The sequence below is a fragment of the Aedes albopictus genome, chromosome 3, assembly GCF_035046485.1.
Source record: "Aedes albopictus strain Foshan chromosome 3, AalbF5, whole genome shotgun sequence".
Lineage (NCBI taxonomy): Eukaryota > Metazoa > Arthropoda > Insecta > Diptera > Culicidae > Aedes > Aedes albopictus.
The window spans coordinates 257,891,031-257,908,669 of NC_085138.1; the positions used below are offsets into that span (position 1 = coordinate 257,891,031).

Genomic DNA, 17,639 nt, shown 5'->3' on the forward strand with positions numbered 1-17,639 from the left:
TGCTAGAATTGTGTTTTTTTCCTCTTGTTCTGCGTAGTTATCCAGACTACAAGCTACTGTTTGGTGATTGGGGATTTTTCAAGTTTTTTTTTTGTGATGAAGTGAAGTACATGTACAGAGGTGTTATGAATATGTAGCTTGGCTCTATAGGGACTCTGTGTGTCATTACGTGAGTGAGCGAATTGCCGCGGACCATTGTGAACTAAATTGAGGCAATTGTCGGCGAGGTGGTGAATTTCGCGATAAGTGCCAGTTACTGGATGACAGTGTTTTTGTGTTGTGGCGTGACGAGATGGATATTAATAGAGTTGTGGATTTCAGCGATGAAATTTGAGGTATCGAATTGAGAGATTGTTTTCAAAGATATTGGATGGATCACTTTGAAGAAATCCGACAACGTTTACAGCTGAAGAATTTGAACACATTGAACCCAATTATCGAATCATAGGGCAGCCTACAAATTAAGGGATTAGAACACCAAATAATTTTTAATTTTATAAATTAAAAAAAAATGCATGCTACAACCCTCTTTTTTTAAGCGTTTGCCCAACTAAGGTCATTCATGTATCAATCATGTATTTCTAATTAGGTATAGGTATTGAGAAACAAATGGAGACGCTTGGTTATTTATGCCTATACTTACCAAATGCGTTTTCAAGTCAACTTCTATGAAAAACGCATAGTTTTGAAAATGTTTCCCCTTTAGTGCCTGATAAATTTGATTAGTTACTGTCACCCAATATTTTGTGTATATGCTACTTTTCATATGTGCAAGTACCTAACTTCGTTTCCAGGAAACTATCTTTCTGGGAAACAGATTCTCGCGTAAATATGAATTCAATGAAGCATGTTTCCTGAAGACAATATTTTAAGAGATGTTTTTTGGAAAGTAAAAAAAAACAGCAACTCATGTAGAAACTGTCGAAAAAAAATCGATTTATTTTTTATTTTATGAGAAATTTTTGAAAAATATTCAGCGTCAACATTAAAAAAAGAAAACGTAGCTAGATTTGGAAATACCACTTTCTTTATACACCTATGAACCATATTCCATCCTTCGGAGGCAATTCTTTGGCCTTGAAAAAAAAATTAATTCACTTATTTTGGATAGTGGGGATAGATTACATAGGAGGTAAGAGTAAGAGTAAAAAATCGTTGGTTTTAAAAGCGATTACGCCACTTTAAAATGATGCTGTCTTAGTTAATGTTGTAATACAAGATTCTAGCAGGAAATTTTCAAATAAATCCTTTACGGAGAAATCTCCATACAAATCTCAAAACAGAAACCCAGTGAAATAAATAAAAGAATGTTCTGGAAATTCCTTCAGATTTCACGAAGAAGTGCTTGGCAAAGCTACTAGACAATTTTTTTAAAAGAATCTTGACAATGATGAAACTCTCCCAGAGACGTGCTTAAAAATATAGAAAGCGCGTTTTAATTCTGTACAATGTTTGAAAACATTTTTAAGAAAGTTAGTGCAAGTATCAGTTTTCAGTAGGTCGGCTCTCCAGTGGCACATTCGCCTCCCAATATATGATTTCATATACTCTGCCATCCCAAAACAATGCAGAATGAAGAGTCAAAACGGTTCTGCTGTAAACTCTTGAAGATATGTTGAAGATGTTCCCACGGAATTGTTACGGACAAGCTCATTATAATCTTAAAATGGTCGCCACAATGGCCGCCTTTTCAATCTACTCGCGATTTGGAACGCACAAATCTCATTTAAACGTTTATCAGCGCACCGGGTCTACTTATTTTAATCATATGACAAAAAAAAACAAGAACAAAATATAAATTACACTATCGTTTGTTGTTTACATCTTGGGATTTGTGCAGATGAAATTCTGGTGCATTGTTGAACTGGTATTCAAAGACGTTTGTCCTTAAGAGCATTGCAGGAATTGTTTTGTTTTTATACCGGAAATTTATGAAGATATTTTGATGAATTTTCCACAGAGCTCTTAGAGGTGCTTTGAGAATTTCTGTGAAAATTGACAAAAAAAAATTGAATCTTATGGGTTGATTCCACCTAAAAAACTTATAACCTATTAAAATCGAATTCCAGAACATTTGAAACATTTTTTTTTTGGAGGAACTGCAACGTGAATGATGTATTATTTTAAAGAGCATCGGTCCAAAGTTCTTTGAAAAAAACCTTAGAAGAATATGATTTTTTTTCCTGAGTTAAACATGTAAATATGGCAAACTCTTAAGAAAGTTTTAGTGACTGATATTATTTTAAGGAAAAAAAACAGAAAACTGGTCTATTTTTCATATACACCCCATTACTGCTTCAATTAACAGCCGACTGATTTGTTACTGCTGTTCAGAACATTTGTATTAGGCCTGTTCTTTTTTTTAAAGGTTCTGTGGTACTCAAGTCCACTCCCATATTTTGATTGGCATCAAAAAAGAAGGCACTGGTCAAAATTTCAGCTAAACCCATTGAAATTAACAGGTGCGTGCATCAAATCAATTTTGTGTTTTCAACTATTTTCGAACTTCAAAAAATCATAACTATACGAAAACTTGTCAAAAATTAATTGATTCAGCAATTGAAAGATATACTTGTTTGCTACAAGTTCTCCGAACAATAACGTATGCCAACAAAATAAAAGTAAACATATGTTATTATCATATTTGTAATAAAAAAAACCCTTATTTTTTATAGATTTTATTATAGAACACCCTACACGCTATGTCTGAACCAGCAGATTATTAAAATTGAATGTACATTGGGTTTCTTTCCATAAAACATCAGTATTCAAGCTATATTTTCATTTGCAGAAGGTTTTAACATATTCTATCGGTGAAAAATTTTCCATACATTTTGTATGGGAGAGAAAAGGACCGAAAATGAGGATTTCAAGCAAATTTGTATGAAAAACGGTCAAAAAGATGGAAAAATCAAAATTTCCCCGATAGAATATTTTGAAACCTTCTGCAAATGAAAATATAGCTTGAATACTGATGTTTTATGGAAAGAAACCCGATGTACATTCAATTTTTATAATCTGCTGGTTCAGACATAGCGTGCCCTAATATACGTAATAAGTTGGATATTTTAAAACGGCATCATATTATCTAATGTTTTGTGGTTATTGTTGATTATTTTTTGAATTTTTTACATTTAAAATTTATTTGTGCGATCTGTTACAAATTACTTTGTATAATGTCTTTCATCTTAATTTTCTCACTAGAATTTCAAATCTGGATCAGCTATGAATGATAATAGTGGATTCCAAAGTTTGCTTTACGCTCATTGTTCAAGATTGAACGAAATTTATACTTTTTTTATATTTTTTTCCAAACTATATTTGCAAAAATATTTACTTTAGAAAGGATGCCCTCGCAAGACTGGCCCCCACGATTAAAAATCCTTCCCTAGTCATATAGCTGATTTAACAAATTGTTTTTTTTATGTCTTTATTATCGAGACTTTCAGCCCAAGGCAGGTTCGTCTCCAAGATTCAACAAATATTTAAATAAAAAGAAAACAATTTTGTGTATGTTATTACTAGAATATAGATTTGACAATAAAATGATTATTAATATTCCATAGAAGAATCCTTTGAACCAAATTATATTAACTACTGATTTTGTTCTAACTTTAGTTGTTGTAACTTTGTAATAACCTTTTTATGTGGTTCTGGTCGAAAAGTTTAATTTCCCACGATTTTTTTCGTAAATTTTCTTATAAAAATCCTAGAATGATTCCTATCAAAGCTACAAGAACCCACCCATCCCCATCATTCTTTCAAAACAGTCGTTACCAGTGCACACTCTCTCTCTCTCTTCTTGGCGTAACGTCCTCATTGGGACAAAGCCTGCTTCTCAGCTTAGTGTTCTATGAGCACTTCCACAGTTATTAACTGAGAGCTTCCTCTGCCAATGACCATTTAGCATGCGTATATCGTGAGGCAGGCACGAAGATACTCTATGCCCAAGGAAGTCAAGGAAATTTCCTTTACGAAAAGATCCTGGACCGACCGGGAATCGAACCCGCACCCTCAGCATGGTCATGCTGAGTACCCGTACGTTTACCGCTTCGGCTATATGGGCCCCAATTATTTTAGCCTAAAGTTTAATTAATTAATTTTGATGTTATGTAAACTCGTCTAATCTGGAGCTGTGGTATTGATTTTCGTAGGCAAATAACTTAACTGGTCGATGTAATCAAAGAATTAGCATAAAATATGTAGGGGTTTCCATTTCGCCCCGTACCTTTCCTGCCAGCCCTAAAAAACATACGGTTTACAATTCGTTATTTCTTCACAATAAAGACATTCTACCTGCTGTAAATGATTAGAATACGTAGTGAACAAAAAAAATCAACATGCTGTAACGTTTCGTATAGTGTTTCGAAAATTCTCAAATTTTGACTGTTTGTCAACCTATGACGTTTATCATCAAAATATTGATACTTCATACGCTTTTCTAAAATATAATATTTTCTCATGACGAATACAGTTATACCGGTTTGACATTTTCAACCATACAGAGGAAAACATGTCAAATTTACAGTATCACACAAAAATTACTAAATGCGTTCTTCCTTTAATCCAAATAGACTCTAATATATCTAATTAGAGATACCTTGAGAACAGAAGTAAATATTCTTTCGATATCAACACTAAAATTTAATGACATTGTTGTAAAAAAAATTACATGTTTTCGATAAAAATCCAAAAAGTGTCAATCTTTGATAACTTTTTTAAATGTTTAAAAAGAACCTATTATTAAATAGCTTGTGAAACACTAATATATTGTAGATAAACGTTCAAAATTTCATTCAATTCGGTTCATTGGTTTCTGAGATATAGCAATTCAAAAATAAGCTGTCTGAAAAATAGTGTTTAACATAAACGGCCCTAGCTTTGCGAAAAATCAACCAATCGGGCTCAAATTTGTACCAATTATGCACATATAATAGGTTGACAAACAGTCAAAATTTGAGAATTTTTGATGCACTCTATGAAAAGTCACAACATGTTGAATTTTTTTGAGAGAAAAAAATTTTTGCCTATCCTAAACATTTTGGCCACCCCCTGTATAAGCCAACTGATAATATGTTAAATTTTTCTCTGTTATACAGGTCAAACGTACACATTTTTTTAAGGTGTCCATTATTGCCCTAATTCCCCTATCTGTTCAAAGTTTCATTTTGTTCGATTAATTAAATCCAGAGTTACAACAGCTTAAAAATGGCCACCAGATAAAAATGTTATTTACTAGAATCGTTATAACTTTATGTAGTCCGGCCCAATCTTGGCCAAATTTGGATTATCAAGAGACAACTAGTTGATCAACAATCAGTGAAAATTTGATGCTTTTCATGGACTAACGAGAAGTATCAGCTAGTTGAACATTTTTGAAAAGTGAGAATTTTTTCTGTCTCCATAATTTTGTCTATCTCCTATGTATTAAAATAATTTGAAAAGTATTGCAAATATTCTTTGAATGAAAATCGGTTAAAATTTGCCCGAGACTTTCCTTGAACATTTTTTATGAATTCCATAGGAAATTCTGTTAGTTAATTAGTAAAAAAAAAACATCACGAGCTCACCATGGATTTTGCTTTAATGTCTTCTAAAATTTCTGTTAGACTTTCTTTTAAATTAAGCACTATATCTCCAATACGCTCTTGTTCAAAAAAAATGTTATGGGGGATAATTTTTTTATGTTTAAGTTTCATAAAAGCCATGATTACTATGATATCGGCTCCTTAATTATTTTTTTTTTTCATAAAAGTTATATCATGATTCTGTTATGAATTCCGATTAAATTTATAGAATCTGAGGCCAGGAGCACACGCGCGTGTGTGAATTCTAAAATATGTTCTAGCTACGCTAACTGGCCAAGATTTAAATATTTCCCCAATGACATTTATACTTTTTTTGTTTCAATTCTTTCTTATAAGCAATAATATATACTCTAGAACAGCGTTTCTCAAACCCACTGGTGGGTCGCAGGCTAGTTTTTGGTGGGTCGTGAAGGTTTTGTTTAATATTTTCAAGAAGTGATGTTTCTTCATAACTCTATACAAACTTGTGTAAAATGTGTCTTTGTATGTCGAATATTATTTGTATTCTCAAATCGATACGATATCTATCAGGAAATTTAATATACAGTATGTTGAACAATCATGTCCAAACTCATAAAAAATGTAAAAAACTGGTTTTGTTAAAAAATTGGATTTTTACATGTTCTAATAAAACCGAGTATAAGTTTTTGCTGAGAGTTTGCATTTTTATTAAATTCACATGAAACAATCTTTAGTGACATGCTCGGTAGTTAAAAGTTCTAATTCATGCCAGTATACCTAAACCAGTGAAAAAGCTGAATGTAAGAAATTATCGAACGTCCAGTAATCTTCACCGGATTATTTGTACTTTTAACCCAATTTTGGTAAAGATTAAATTCAGTGAAATTATGCTGAATTTCTGGAATCTCTATCTTTATAATCAGGACAGGCTGAATGTGCTTTAAACAATATATAGGTAAAACATATGAGTATGCAGATTAAAATATTCATGAGAGTTTATCTGATCATACAACAATGCCTTTATTCTGAAAATTTTGTTATTGATTGGTTTTAATGGATTCTAAAATATATCCACGAAAAAAAACTAAAACAAAGTTATATGCATGGACAAAACTGTGTGCCTCTATTTGAAAAGAAAGTCCTAAATTTCTACAGAAGCATAAACTTGCTACCAAAAAAAAAACTAATTTCCCAATCAGTGGAATTCTGTGGAAAGAAATAGGACCCACAATGATTTAAGTCGTATAAAACAAACATTCGAGGAGTGGACATTTGATTTTATTTTGTTCACGTTCAATTATTTTTTTTTTGAATACAAATAAATTTATATTACAATGAAAGCGATAAAATTCAGTTTTTTTTGTTTAAATCAATAAAAAAAATACTAAAATGACTCATATTATGGAAATTCCTGCTGGTGGGTCGCCAAATTCTATTACAATCAAAAGTGGGTCGCAAGCTGGAAAAGTTTGAGAACCCCTGCTCTAGAAAGGATGCCCTCACAATACTGTGGTGGCCCGGGCTCCCGCATTTAAAAATCCTGCTCTGTCATATCCAATGAATGTTGTAATACATCTACTTGAATAAATAAACCAATTTTGTGTATTTTATTGCTAGAGTATAGATTTGATTTTACTTTGGTTGTTGTTATGCTGTAGAAGAATCCTTAGAATCAAATTATATTAAGATCTAACTGCAGTCAAATTCAAATTATATTAAGGTATAACTGCAGTTGCTATAACTTTGTTTATTAAACTTTGTTAAATGATTCTGGTCAAAAGGTTGAATTTTCCACGGTTTTTTTTCGGAAATTTTCTAATAAAATGCCTATAATACATACAAAAAAGGCCACCCAGGAGATCATTATATACGCAAAAATCCCAAAAACGATAGAGGTAGACACTATGACCCTTGAAAAACGCAAATTTTCCTGCCCGAAACGTCGGAAATGTAGATAAATTTTTTTATTGATTTAAAGATTTTGAAAGGAAGGATCAGAATATCTCCTGAATTTTTTTCGAATAGAAAATGTTTTTCGTTTTCCCAAACCCTCTTTGTTTAGAAATTTTATTCAAAAATAGTTTTTGTAAAAGCGAAAAACATTTTCCACTAGGAAAAAAAATCAGGAGATAAGCTGATCATTCTTTTGAATGCGTACGAAAACCGATTTTGAAAATACTACTTCGTTATTTAATGAAAAAAAAATAATAAAAAAAAACAAAAAAATAGATAATGCATGCAGTTTCACCTTGAATTGTTTGAGAACTGCCTGTGATCAACCGCCGATTGGATTATACAGCAATACACTGATAGGCAAAATAAAGTGCCCATCCCATCATTTTTTGAATTTCTCCCATTTGTTTGGTTGAAATTAAAGTAAACACACTGCAGTTTTTTTTTTCTAGAACTTCTTTCTAATATTCTTTTTAAGTTTTACTTACAGAACAATGATAAAAAAAGAGTTCGACTCAAAGAAAAAAAATCAATCAGTATTATAGAAAAAAAGTAGTGACAAAAAAAGTGCCCACTTCATTGTGGCTCTCGGGAAAATAAATTTAAGTAAAAGAAAAGCGTTTTAATAGTTTATGTCCTCCTTTGGCCTTCAGGACCAGTCGCAGGCGCTTTGGCATGCTCTCCACCAGGTTTCTTCAGTGCTGTGGATCAAGCTCTTCCCAGGCGTGCTTGAGGGCTTCAAAATAGTTGCAAAATAAAGCTTGTTGGTAACGCCAGTTTTGTCAACCCTGGCATCTAGAATCGTCCACAAATTCTCCATGAGGTTGATGTCCGGGCTTTGTGGAGGCTTTGTGGATCTCACGGACAGTAACTTTCCGGTTTTTCTTTACCAGTTTTGCACATCACGAACCACCAATTTTCGGATACATAAGGGAAATGCTTTCGAAAACACTATGTTCTCCATTTTTTTAACGATGAAAGCTTATCGAAAACATATTGATTTTCGAAGTGGGCACTTTATTTTGTCACTGTTTTTTTTCTTCAATACCAATTGATATTTTATTCTTTGAGTCGTACTCTTTTTTTAATATTGTTCTGTAAGTAAAATTTGAAAAGAATATTAAAAAGAAGTTCTAGAAAAAAAATGCAGTGTGCTTACTTTAATTTCAACCTAAAAAATAAGAGAAATTCAAAAAATGATGGGGTGGGCACTTTATTTTGCCTATCAGTGTACATAAAATCTGTATTGTCACTCAAATCATTGAATTTTGGAAAAATAATCAAGCATCTCTAGCTACGGGGAAACCATACCCCAAGTATCCAGAATCTTCGTTGATGTCATTGGATTTCATAGTATGCCAGTTTTGGGCGAGCGAATGCATCATCAACTCCTTTTCTGCTCCATATTGACCAGATTCATTGCTGTCTGAACAAGTATATCACCAGAAGACATCTGTGCAATTGATCTAGCGGTACTGGAGTAAAAACTGCCGGCAATCAATCAAGCATAGTCGTTAGAATCCCAAAATGGTTGTCACAAATGGCCAACTTTTGAACCTACTCACGGTTTTATTCACATAAATGAACAAACATCAATCAGCGCGCCCGATCTTTTTATTTTGAGCTTATAGCAAGTGAGTAAGATCAAAATAAAACTTACACTTTTACCTCTGGAGATTTGTGCATTTCGGATTCTGGTGCAATGTTAAACTGGGACTCCAAGACGTTTTTCCTTAAATTCAAGCTCAACTAGGGAAATGTCTATCGAAAGACCCACTTGAAGAGACAAGCTATACAATACCCTTTGTGTAATATATTAAATGATAGCGAGCCTTGACAGTCATTCGTTAGACCGATAGAATATTGCGAATCGTAAAGCGTCATTGTGGGTCGTGAATATCCAGTTAGACTGGTTAGCAATGACTTGGGACTGCCAATTCGAAGCAGGTGGTTCACATTGGTGATCACGACGAGTCGCACTAAATATATCTTGGTCTTGACAGCTGCGGTACTCTCCAATGATCCGTGAAGTGTGGAAAGTTTCCGCTAAATTGGCAACACAAAGCTACTTCGCCACTGTCGTGAGTCCCTTGTTAGCCTTATGAAGAATCGACTCCGAACTGCTAATTCGTAACAGGTGGTTCACTCCTGTTCAGACGAGAATCTCTTTTCTGTGAAAAGTTTTCCTTCGCGAGTGAGTCCAAATTCTCGTCGGTACGCCAGTTTCTAATAGTATCACATACATACGAAGGAGAAGTTATCATCATCGATAGGGCAAACGAACCTCTTTGCAGTTAATCTAAATTGCTCGATGACGTTATACTCTTGACACTATCTAATTGATTGCTGACAACCGAGCTTAATATATTCTTTGGAATATCTCTTCATCATTGTTTTTGGACCGTTGGCCGCAAAATAGCCAAGTCTAGCCAAGAAATTGATAACCTGCTTCATAATCTCATCGATAATTCATTTGCGCGTGCACCTATGTTTCATCAATCAGTCATAACTACTTAGGTAATTTTGAACGCCTGGCAACTATCGCTCTAATTTGCTTGTAGGTATTAAACTAACTCTTACAATTATATGAACGTCAAATTGATTCCAAATTATCTTTATCTCTCTTCATAATTCATAAAGTTGTCCCAGCTCAGCTAGCGATGCTCCACGGCAAGTCACCAATCGGTAAGACCATTATTCGTCAAAATTACCCGCTTACGGCGATTACCCGTATATCATAGGTTATTCCAAAAAAAAAATCTGAATTTTCGTTGTCGAAAATTCTCCATGGAAAGAAGTGCACAATAATGAGGGTAATAAAAGTAAAAAAAATATACGACCAAGTCTGCATAATTTATTGTCGTCGACGTTGTGCAACCAACCAAATGCAAAGTGTTCACTCTGTTCAATATATTAGGCCTTCTGGGAAAGGGGATTCCCAACAGGTTTTGGCAAAAACCGATAACTGGGTGACATTCACTCTCCTACTTTGTATCCATTTATTGTGCAAGTCATGAGCCTCATGGATTTTTTTTTCTACCGGTAATTATGTCGTGCGGTGAGGCGATGACTCAGAATTTTTTAGCTTTTGATATATGATTTGTTTAAAAAGTCATTCGCCCATATTAGACACTTTATTAGATTTGATTATATTTTGAATCCTTATGAAACTATGGATACTAAAAACACTGGAGATCACTCAAAAATGTAATACATGGAATGGCATTGCGAAAAGTGCATAAAATTTTCTCAAATTTTCACTGTAAGTTGATCAACTAGTTGTGTATAAATAATCCAAATTTGGAAATTTTGGAATTTTTCACAAAGTTAGAAAGATTCTAAAAAAAAGTAAAAACTATAGAAAAAAAAATAAAAACAAAAGAAAAGTGTAATCATCCTATAGCTAAATTGAGCTGTTATATCTCCGGATTCAATGAACCAAATGCAAAAAATTTTAACCGTTTATCACTAATATAATGAGCTTTTAAAAACGTTAAAATTATTGCCCTTCACTTACCCGACCCCCGACAACTCATTTTCGTCAATTTTCATCCGATTTTGTTGAAGTCGCCCTCAATCGATCATAAATTGGTGCTAGTTTAATATACACAAGTTGTCATGTAATATCTGGAACCATTCAGGGGATATTCTGGATTGTGTTGGGGTGAGGAGGTTGGCTAAAAGTGAATATTTCGTTTGTTATTATGTTTGAACCATAGATTTCCAGCGAAATTTGTTGCGAACAGTGAAACACAGCTGCGATAACCAGATTTGAATAACTTGACCCAACCAGATCCCTGTGACAGGCTCCACGGGCCGCATTTAGGACACTTCTAGTTTTCAACCTTAACATGTCATGCGACATATCAATCTTCATCATTCATTTTTTTTATTTTTTTTATTTTATTTTTTTTTTTTTGAGGCAAATACGATAGACTGAAGTCTGTATCAACTAATATGGCCACCCCGAAACATTTAGCACATGTTCCATGGGGGTGTCATCGGGGACATTTCTGGTGTGCAACCAAAACATGCCGTGCGACGTATCAATCTTCATGATTTAGAGAGAATGGGGCAGAAAAAATGACTGAAGCTTTTAATAACTGAAATGGCCGCTCCAGGTGTTCCAGAACAGATTCCGCGGGGGCCTGTCAAACACAATACCGCACGAAATAATCACCTTTAGTACAATCCGGAATATCTCCGGAATGGTTCCGGATATTATATGGCCACTCGAGTGTAATAAACATTCACCAATTTATGATCGATTGAGGGCGACTTAAAAAAAAATATTCTTCTGACAAGGTGATAAGTCTAACGAAACACGAAACTTTTCTGAACAAACCGTTTACTTAAAACAATACGTTTACAAAATAATTAAAAAATCAAAATTTAGCTTATTTTCTTCAAAAAGGAGTTTTGCGATATTTTGATAAGTTCTGCTCCGAAATATTTATTTTTTTTACAGATGAAACGTACCGCAGTTCTTTCACTTAGCAGTCTTCTAACTCATTTAGTAATGCTAGAATCAAACAGGTACAGGGGATACTCAAAATAACTGGGACAGGTAAAATTTTCACTTTTCAAAAAATGTTCAACTCGCTGTAACTTTTTGAAAAGGGCATCAAATACTCTCAATTTTTTACTGTAAGTTCATCAACTAGTTGTGTATCAGTGGTTCAAATTTGGAAAAGATCGGGCTATTCTTCACGAAGATATAAAGATTCTTGAAAAAGGTATAATTATTCGATAACCAACTTTGAGCTTTTATATCTCCGGATTCAATGAACTGATTGCAATGAAATTTTGACCATTCATGACTTATATGATGAACTCTTAAAAACGTTTAACTTAACTTTAAATTTTTAACAAGAGAAAAAGTTATAACGATTTCATTCATTTCACGATTTTTTAGTAAATTAATCAATTTCTAATATGCATCCCATTACTTTCTCAATTTATTAGCGGCTATGTTGTAACTTTCCTTCAAAACACATTTATATATTAGTCATTTAGAGGAAAATTAATTGAACTATAATTTGCATCTTGAATTTTGAAACGATGTTGAAGTTTTGGATAATTTGGTGTTTTATTAGAAAAATAATCCAATCGTTATAATTTTCTTCCGTGTAAAGAATTTTAAGTTAAGTCAAAGGTTTTTCATAGCTCATTATACAAGTCATGAATGGTCAAAATTTCATTGCATTCGGTTCATTGAATCCGGAGATATAACAGCTCAAAGTTGGCTATCGGATAATTTTACCTTTTTCTAGAATCTTTATAACTCCGTGGACAATGGTCCGATCTTCTCCAAAATTGGACTACTGATACACAACTAGTTGATGAACTTACAGTAAAAAATTGAGAATATTTGATGCACTTTTAGAAAAGTTACAGCGAGTTGAACATTTTTTGAAAAGTGAAAATTTTACCTGTCCCAGTTATTTTGAGTAACCCCTGTATACTCCACAGGCATTACGGCACGTCTTTATTTCAACGCAGAACTATTTGTTTTAGCTTTTATCAATCCCATTTTACGGTTTAACCAACCAAAAACCAATATACTAAATTTTTTCATGACATTTTATGCAATAATTTGAACATTTCTAGCAATAATTCTGTGCCATATTTTCTTAACTGCTAATCTAGCTTACGTTTGAGTTTTTACAGAAATCGTTTTTCCTAAATAAATTTGTTTATCATCGCTTTTCCTTATCGGGACATTTTTTCAAAATATTTCTCTAAATTTCACAAATAGATAAACTTTTAAGGTCAATTATCTTGCTAACACGTCAAATGCCTTGGGGTATATCCTCGAAATATACTCACGAAATTGCAAAAAAATCTATTGAAAACCAATTTTTTATTTACCTCGGCTAAACGAATGTCTAGGCAAAAAATGACATTTGAAGGGGTTTTCCCTCGTTTTTGTTTCAGTGTATATGTACACTCCCGTTCAAAAGTTTGGGATCACCCCCTCAAAAACATGTAATTTTTTTAGGCCCATATCTCCGCCAATTTGCGTCCGATTTCAAAACCCTAGGTTTCATTCAAAAGACAATAAGTCAAAGAAACTTTGAACATGATTTAAAAGAAACTTTTTCAAAAAAATTAGTATGTAAACTTAACCCAAAGTTGCCAAATTTTCTAAAAAAACGAATATAAACTTACGGCAGTGTCGCTGGAAGTTGGGTCGACCAAATTTTAAGATGAGAGCGGTAATATGACCCATTTTCTATTAGCTTTCAACTGCTTTTTACAGAACTTAGCTAAAAAATCTAGAAAAAAAAGTTATTAAGTAAATTAATCCTTGATGTCAACGGCCAAAAGTTTGGGGTCACTTTCGTAAAGCATGGAAAAGTGATTTGGTGATATCTTCGTCATCTATAGTTCAATTTTAATTATTTTTGGCTCATTTCAAAGATAGTTAACTAAATTTACGTTTGATGTCTTCAACTTAACGTATTTAACGATTTTTGTATATAAAAATGTTATGTAAAGTTAGCACGTTTTACCACGATTCAAAAAATGAGGCAACTTTACGTTAAGTTTTAGTATGTAAATTTCAACAAATATGTGTGGTTCAATGTCTATGCAGTAAGTATCATTCATTTTGTTTCAAATAAGCCAAGAAGAATTAAAATTGAATGAAAGATGACAGAGATATCAACAAATCACTTTTCCATATTTTACGAAAGTGACCCCAAACTTTTGGCCGATACAGCATTTTGAGGGGTGACCCCAAACTTTTGGGTCGATGACATCAAGGAATAATTTACTCCATAACTTTTTTTCTAGATTTTTTAGCTAAGTTCTGTAAAAAGTATTTGAAAGCTAATAGAAAATGGGTGATATTACCTCTCTCATCTTAAAATTTAGTCGACCCAATTTCCAGCGACAGTGCCGTAAGTTTATATTTATTTTTTAGAAAATTTGGCAACTTTGAGTTAAGTTTACATACAAATTTTTTGTAAAAGTTTCTTTTAAATCATGTTCAAAGTTTCTTTGACTTATTGTCTTTTGAATGAAACCTAGGGTTTTGAAATCGGACGCAAATTGGCGGAGATATGGGCCTAAGAAAATGACATGTTTTTGAGGGGGTGACCCCAAACTTTTGAACGGGAGTGTAATAGTAAGCTTAGCTAAACTATTAAAGTTTGATAAACTTATCGACTAAGTAATGTAAAAAATCATAATCATATTCGACATCCACAATGGGGTAACTTGCAGCAGTTGAAATTAATAAAACTTTCCATAATTTATTTTCATTTCACGATACTTCAGATATAAATAATCGGAATTAATCATTTATTAATTATGTGACGTGTTTATTTTCAAATGTCTACTCAATATTACCATTTTTTGCACGTGACTTTGAAACATTGTTAAAAACTTACATATTTTGAAACTTCATTCATGTTTCACCTTAATGACAGTTTAATTCAGTTTATGAACGTTCTAAAACAATCACCAACATCTATTCTGCACCTAGATGGAGTAAATTATTTGAAAAGAATGCCCAAATTGATGACTAACTTTGTCAATAGTTGAATGGGTGTTTGAATCATGTTATTTTGGCTGAAGTAGCCAAAAACCACTTTATACTGAAAATTACCTAAAGATGACTCCCTTTACCTTTCCAACTCAATTACATTAAGCATTATTGACACTTTGTGGCTAGTACTGAATCATGAGATCTATAAATGTTTCATATTTGAGGGACATAGGAGCTCACAGATATACTCTCGCTCATAATAACTACCAACCCTTTAATGAAAAATAATATTTCAGTTTTAGTGTAAATCTTTTCAAAGCATTTTTCATGCGTTACATCAAAAACATGACCAGGAACTAGAATGTTAGTGCATTTTACTGGTAGATTACTTGTGTCATGTCATTCATGTCATGTGTTGCAAGTTACCCCACAGATGGGGTAACTTGCAGCAAGCATGTATTTCACACCTCCAGTTTAGGTAGCAACGTATTTTGGTAAATGAAGTTCTGCATAGTATTCTACTCGTGGTAATTAGTGTACACGATACTTTACAGTATGTTTGAAATGTTTAGATTTCCAATGATATTGCTTCAAAGTCGAAATGTGTTGCAAGCTACTCCATTTGACGGTACCTCTATGGTCCCGAGGCTATAAAAACGTGAAAAAAAACTAATATACAGGGGATGGCCAAAATGTTTGGGATAGGCAACTTTTTTCTCCCACAAAAAAAATTCAACATGCTGTAACTTTTCATAGAGTGCATCAAAAAATCTCAAATTTTGACTGTTTGTCAACCTATTATATGTACATCATTGGTACAAATTTGGGCTCGATTTATTAATTTTTCGCGAAGTTAGAACCCGTTCGGGTAAAACACTATTTTTAGACAACTTTTTTTGAACTGTCATATCTCGGAAACCAGTGAAGCGAATTGAATGAAAATAAGTAAAATTTACAATACCACACAAAAATTATTAAATATGTTCTTTCTTCAATCTAAATAAGCTCTAATATATCTGATTAGAGATAATTTGAGAACAGAAGTGGAAAATCTTTGAATATCAACACTAAAATTTATTGACATTGATGTAAAAAAAAAATACATTTTTTCGAGAAAAATTCAAAAAGTGTCAATGCATGATAACTTTTTTCAACGTTTAAAAAGTATCTATGTTTTGATGGTTTGTGAAGCATTTACACATTGCTAGTGTACGTTCAAAATTTCATTCAATTCGGTTCACTGGGTTCCGAGATATGACAGCTCAAAAATGAGTTGTCTAAAAAAGGTGTTTTACCCGAACGGTTCTAACTTTGCGAAATATTAATCAATCGAGACCAAATTTGTATCAATGATGCACATATAATAGGTTGACGAACAGTCAAAATTTGAGATTTTTTGATGCACTCTATGAAAAGTTATAGCATGTTGAGCTTTTTAGTGAGTGAAAAAAAGTTACCTATCCCAAACATTTTGGCCATCCCCTCTATTTGCATATATTTTGCTTTCTAACTCAATTTTGCTTCTTCGCCGTATTTTTCCTGAAAACTTGAATTCATTGTCTTTCAAACAAAAAAAAAGAAGTTTAAAATTGTTCAACTGGTTTAAAAGTTATGTTTTTTTTTTAATTTTTAGTTTTGAAAAACTTTGATTTTTCTATGGAATGGCTAACACCCTGATGGACTTACATTTTTTTCAGTGTCCGAAGATAATTGATCTTGGCAGCAATTTATCGCTACATTTCGCTACAGTAATCCTTAGTTTGAACTTATCATATGACTATCCAGTGATATTGAGCCTCGGAATATTTTTCAATTATTCGTTTATCGTTTTTCTTACAAATGTTCAATTAAAACCCATAGATAATGATAATAATTGGATAGGATAATAATATCGATTTGAAATTATATGTTAATTTGGCAAAAATCTTTATTTTTCCTGCTTTTTTTACTTTAGTACTCAATATCTTTGGAACTACGTCAGCAATGATCTTGAAATTCTGAAATTCTCTTAGTTTTTTTTTCTTTGGATTGTCACTAGGGACGGCTAAAACTTCTCTTAGTTTATATGTTTATTATTGGTAGAAAATTTCAAAGCATGGAATGGTGAAAGTCAATTTTCTGAATATTGTCAGATTTATGTCCCATAATGGAATGTGTTAAACAAAAGTTGTTGTAATGCTCTGAGGAAACGCAACGGATCTTTCAGCGCACAAAGATTGTTATTGCAGCAAATCCCATTCCACTAGACATTGCATCAGAAAAGTTCTGGGAACCTAACTATTGACTTTTATAATCGTAATCGAGTGGATTGCCCTATGTTTATATATTTGTTAGTTTTGCTGATATGATTTTTGTTTAAATGCATAGACAAGAGAAGAGTAAACGCTAAAAATCAAAATAAAACAAAGTAAACCCATCACTTAAGAAAAACGTCTTCTTTCTTTCTTCACACCATGACATGCCGATGAGTTATTATTGTTTGTAAGTTTTCACAGCTGATGATTTCCATTTCAAATGAAAAGGTCCTGTACTGGTTCTGAAATCGAACCCGGCATCTCCAGATTGGTGATCTACGCGAAAGCACACACTCCACTAACTTCCCATCAGCAGGGAAACGCAGGAATACTTGCTTTGTAAACATG

General features: G+C 32.9%; 1 protein-coding gene across 9 annotated transcripts in view; it reads left to right on the forward strand.

Annotated features, from left to right (window-relative positions):
* The window catches only part of LOC109422358 (trehalase), a 149,688-nt gene that overhangs the window by 102,916 nt on the left and 29,133 nt on the right, over positions 1–17,639 (forward strand). The window contains exon 2 of one of the 9 annotated variants that reach the window (XR_009999346.1): positions 10,143–10,187. The exons of the other annotated variants lie outside the window; for them this stretch is intronic. The gene's annotated coding sequence lies outside the window, so the exon portion shown is untranslated. The remainder of the gene's footprint in view (positions 1–10,142; positions 10,188–17,639) is intronic. 9 annotated transcript variants of the gene reach the window in all.